The following is a 6,000-nucleotide window of genomic DNA, read 5'->3' as shown; positions in this document are numbered from 1 at the left end:
TCTTCTGCATTAATCAATATCGCTGATGTATATTAATAAAATAATCAATTTCATTTAATAATTAAATAAATTAGCATAGAATTATTAAAAGCAGTATCATTTCACAATTTCTATATCAGGAGCCATCAAGTCTTTCCCTTTAAAGAGAGATTTAACTATAATTTATATACATTTTTAATAAATGCTTTTTTTTGCCTTTTTCCCACTTTATTCCATACTCCGACCACAATAATGACTCTTTTAATTTAAAATAATAAACATAGAGGGTTTCTTAAAGGGTGGCAGGGAGGATTGGAGCTGTCAAAGACTGAGGGACACGTCAGGGTGGGAATCAGTGAAACGTCTTGACTGGCTCCTGAAGCTGCAGGCAGCTTGAACTAGTAGACCATTGGATGAATCTTGAAACTGTAGAGTTTGAGTATAAACTGGTTGGAAGGCCATTTGGGCTGGCATTCGGAGTGCGCCATGAAGAGCATGTGAGGGAAACCAGTGCCCAATCAGGAGCCTTCCGTGTGGTGCTGCCTCCGTGGTGCCTTGGCTGTGGACACGTCCATGCCCTTGGGGCAGTAGAGCTTCACTATGGCCTCAACTGGGATGTCAGAAAGGCCAGTAGGAAGCATTGCTTGTTCTCACCGTGCACACAGGGCAACAGCCAAAGCCTCCCTGCTGGTTATTTTCCAACATCTGGGTGCTGCCATGGTTGGTGAGGAGGTAGGGGGTCTGGGTCAACTCATACAGCATCTTAGCTCACTGCTTAATCAGGTCGCTCTGGTTGGGCTTGTCTTCCAGCTCTTCATCAGACTTCAGGTCTAAGATCATGTCTAGAGCTTGCCCATCATGAGGCATCTGCTCATTGAGTTCAGTGAGATTAAATTTGTCCTGGATTTAGTCTTCATCCATTTCACAGAAGAATTCGTTGCCACAGAGCCCACCGAACCAGTATAAATAACACTATTTTCCTGGTGTTTAAGTAATTTATTTTACATTTATCACTTATTTATTTTTTCTTACTGATTTTCTGATGCTTGTCTCTGTAATTTTGTTTTCTTGAATCTTAAAAGTCTTTGAAATTTAGGGTTTTTTTTTCCTTTTATTTTGTTTTGCAAAGCATGACATGATTAGAACGTTTTTCTGCTTATTTTAATGAATTTTAAAAAGCAATACATGGAAATGCTATTTTTAATTTCTATGTAGTTTTCAATTTTTGTTGAGTGTAGTATCAGTAGAGACTAATACCATTATCAAGAGTTCAGCTCAGTGGGTTGATTTCACAGTCAGAAGATACCTGCTTAGTCGGACTTAGATCAAAAACAGAATACCATTAACCTAGAACATTCTCATCTCAATTACTGTTCCAACTAACTACTCCCCTGACTTCTAAACCAAAGATTAGTGTTGTCTTTTTATGTACTTAATATTAATAAATTATGCATTATATACATTATAGATCATTGATTCTCATTATGTGAATATTCCTCAGTTTTTTTATGGCTTCTCCTGTGACGACACTTATGGGGGTAATTTCCAGTTTGGGCTCAAAATAATGCTATAATGAATATTCTAGTGCATATCTTAATTTAGTGAACTCATGAATGCACTATTTTGGGGTTTAGGTGTATATGTGTGTATATATATATATGAAGTGGAATTGATCTCTGGAAACGTGTATCTTCAGCTTTTGTAAATATTGCAAATGGTTTTCTGAACTGTCCTTATACTTGAGTTTTGAGGTATAAAACTGATTTTGGTATTTATAAGAAATTTAAAAACTCAGCTTTTATTTTCTTATTTACACAAACATTCAGAAATGTGTTTTTTTACCTTTATACTATTTTATCGAATTTTGCTATTAATTACTAATTTTATAACACTGATTTAAGGAAATGTGATATAAACACTTACTATTTATACATTTTCAAATTGTGCTGGAGTTTATTTTAAAATGTCCAAAGTATGCTGCAAATATGGAGACAAAAGGTGAATAGATTGAGAACATAGTTATGTAGAAAGAACAGCCTACAGTTCAGTAATTCAATTACTTCTGTTTCCTTTTCTATTACTTTCTTGTTTCATTGAACTTAATTTTTTTCTTCTTGCACTATCACTGAATTTTTATTAACTTCTCTTTGTACTCCTCATCATTATTTTCTGATACTCAATGGTTTCAGACTAATCATATCCCTATTTTAGACTAGTATTGTTTGTAAAGTAAGTTTGTAAGTATCAATTGACATTTATTCTTCATCACTTTTTAAATATTTTTCTTGTATGTAGTTATCTTTTTTAACATTTTTGTCAAAATTTGGGGTATTTTGGTTTCAACTGGCTATATTTGTAGGTCTTTCATCTTTAAAACTCAGACTTTATGCTTTGTTTTCTGATCCAGTAACTTACTCAAAAAAGGTTATTTCTGTGACATGTATAATCATATTAATGTTTCTTATTGTCTTAGGGCCTCTAGTGTGGCTGTAATTTTTAGGTTGCATTTTTAATTTCTTATCAGTATTTTTTTAATCTCACTCAATTTTGACTCACTATTATCTCTTCATTTCAGCCTGTTCTTCCCATCGAATTAGTTATTGCTGTTTTAAAGACATTACATATTTTTATGTGATTGTGACAAGAGAAGATTTCCTGAAATTTCTCTTAGATTATCGAATTTTTTTTTTTTTGGACGCATATATATTGGGCTCTGACTAATTTCCAAAATGGCTCTAGGTCCTTGGGATAGATCAATAATAAGACAAACTAAAGTTCTTAGACCCAAAGGATTCTGGCAGTAGCAGGGGAGGCAATCCATAAACAATACAGAGACTATATGAATGAAAGTATAGCTAATTAAAAATTCATGTTGTGAAAAAACCTAACAGATCAATAGTTTTCAGAGTCCATTGGGGTGACTGATGTGGAGTGGTCAGATATGGTCTCTGTGAGGAGTGAAACTGAAGGAGTAAGCCAGGCAATATGTGGGGAAAACCATTTCCAGACAAAAAAATAATCCTGTACGAAAGCTTTAAATCAGGGCTAGTACAAATGTACATCTTCCCTTCTTTGGCAAAATGTTACTTTCGCATACATTTGCACCTTAACACTGTCAAAGTATCATTATTTAGTTTGATACAGTCATTGCTCCAATGATCACAAGTTAATGTAGAAATGCATTATTTCTTCTTTGGATGAACTTAATCTGGATACTTAATCAGAAAAATTTAATGTATATCATTAACTGTGATTTATTAATATAAAACTTAAAGGGCCAGTTTAAAAAATTGGCAGTTGATTTTTTTACCATTAATTTAGAACCACTTTGCATGCTTCCAATTAATTTAGAAATTACCACTCAAAAGAAGGCACATTTAAGATGCATTTGATCTTCAGAAAACCTTTGCTAAGTCATTATAAGCTCTTCAAACCACGCTCCTTTGAAAAGAAAAGCATGTGTTCTTTTGTGTAATCCGTCTTCAACTTTTAAAGTTTTTCATTCTGGACAAAAGAAGTTTGCTCAATATTTTCCAAAATAAATATTTATAGGTGCATAGTAATTTAAAAAAAGACTAGAATTTGGAAATAGTGGACAGAAAAGTAAAAATTTGTTATAAATTTAATTTTCCATAAGAATGATTAGAACATTGACTTTCAAAGGTTAGGCCTAAAGCAATAAAACAAGATCAAAACACTCATAAAGTTCTTTAAGTTAGATCAATAAATGTTTCATTAGCAATTTTAAATAAATGTTCACAACTTACAATTCCATGAATGTGTGTTTTTGTGTGTCTTTGACCAGTTTGAAAATTTTGATTAGACTTAAAATGCTGAATTTCTGCTGAAATATCAGCCTTAAGAGGATTAAATAAAAATGTCCACAAATGTCCCTCACAAAAGAAAAATAAAACTGGTTCTAAATACTTCAAATATTGTTTCAGATAAATATTTTACTAACCAAGCTACCCTAAATAGGAAACTTTGAGTTTCTGTATACTATATACTTTCTATGTACTGTATACTTTTGAATCTTCAGTAGATAAAGATCAATGATGACTGTAGTGGGTTTCAAATAACTTTTCTGAAATTTTACTTCTCTAACATATTCATAATTAAAGTTTTTGAATATATTTCCCAAAATCATACTGATGTGTCAATAAGAATGTTTCTTAATCACTTGGTATAATTTCCCAAGTGAATCATATATAAATGGTTAAGTTGTTAAGACCGCTGTCAAAAGGAATATCACATCATTTCAAGGCAAGACAAATCTTTATCATCCTTCAATTTATATAAATGATTAAGTTCATATTTTGCTAATAATCAACAACTTTGAAGGCAATTGTTGTAGGGCATTTTAGAACATTATTTTAGACCTCTGTAGGAACAAAACATAGATAAGATAAAAAGTTGATGCTAACTGTTCACATATCCTTTGACTATCCTTAACATGAGTGGCAACTATATAAAAAAAGGTGATTGTTTATCTCAAGCACTACAGGGAAGGATACGAACATTGCAAGATCTATTTCAAAGTCAAAAGAAAGAAGACTCATGTAAACAGAGCTGACATAAACAACCTGGAGCAATTTTTAGCAAATAACTGTGAGTAGAAGTAACTTTGTAAGTAGAAGTAACTAGTACACACAAAAGAAAGCTAACATTCTTTACATGCACTTTAAAACATAGTTGAGCTCTCCACAGAAAAGTGAAACAGCCTATGTTATAAGAAACATATTTTAAAGACCGAAAAAAGGTCACTTGGATGTTTCTAAATGCCAAGGAGATTAACTCCCTTCCATATTCAGTGATACTCTGGAGTGTTCTATAGAAGTAGTGTAGAGGCAAAAATGATGAGTGAATAATAGTAGAACCAAGGCAGGTATGCTTTTCATATTTCCAAATTTCAATATTCTTAAGAAAATGACTACTGCTTGATTTAAAAGTAATGCTCAAACTTATTTCTTTTATGTTATGACTATTCAAAATGTTATGTTATAGATGAATTAATATAGCAATATGATTATAAGAAGCATCAGACTATTAATTAGTCCAGCTAAGTGATACATATTTAATGAAAATTTTTATTGAACCAAGACCAAAATTTTGTTGCTACTTAGAAGGAAAATATTAGGCTTCCTCTCTCTCTCTCTGTCTCAAAAAAGTTATATATATGTATATATATATATACAAAATTACGTCTATATACATACACACATCTACGCATGGATATGTAGCCTGCATATTACCAATGCATTTATTTATCAGTTTAATTATATAAAAGTTGATTTTCAAAAGTCAGAAAACATCTGTCACTTTCTTACTTAATAATTCTGATGTGACCTCTAGGTAGGTCCCTTTGTCATTGCCATTCTGTGAAAAGTGGGTCTTTCTATGTCTCTACCTGTTATAATGCAGCTCTCTATCTATTTGGTTGCTATTTGTTATGTAAAACTTTGGGACAAGTTTTTCAACATTACGTAGCAGGGGTTATGAAATAGGCTTTATTGAAGAAATGAAAACTTAACATAGAGAAGGGACTGCCAAAGAAAAAGAGGCTAACTCAAACCACAGTGAAATACCATTTCATACCCTTTAGGACGACTACAATCAAAAATAAAAGCAAACAAAAGTCAGAAACAAATAGAAAATGACAAGTTTTGGTGACGGTTTGTAGGAATTTTAACCCTGGTGCACTGCTAGTGGGAATGTAAAATGGTGCAGCTGCTATGGAAAATTGTATATCTGTTCCTCAAAACATTAAACATAGAATTACTGCATGTTCCAGCAATTTCACATCTGAGCACATACCCCAAAGAACTGAAAGCAGGGATTCAAAAAATATCAGGACACCCATGTTCTAGCAGGATTATTCATAATAGCCAGAAGGTGGAATAAACCCATGAGCCCATCCATAGATAAATGAATAAACAAAACCCACATACAGTGGAATATTATTGTCTTAAAAAGAATATATTTCTGACTCATGCTGCCGTGTGGATGAATCTTGAAGGCATT

The 6,000-nt window shown here is 32.4% G+C and overlaps 1 pseudogene; it reads right to left on the bottom strand.

Moving 5' to 3' along the window:
• Positions 1-245: 245 nt before the first annotated feature.
• The window catches only part of LOC102545256 (casein kinase II subunit beta pseudogene), a 45,364-nt pseudogene continuing 39,609 nt past the window's right edge, over positions 246-6,000 (bottom strand).

This window comes from Vicugna pacos, chromosome 3, assembly GCF_048564905.1.
Source record: "Vicugna pacos chromosome 3, VicPac4, whole genome shotgun sequence".
Taxonomy (NCBI): Eukaryota; Metazoa; Chordata; class Mammalia; order Artiodactyla; family Camelidae; genus Vicugna; species Vicugna pacos.
This window is presented reverse-complemented; position numbering and strand designations above follow the sequence as displayed.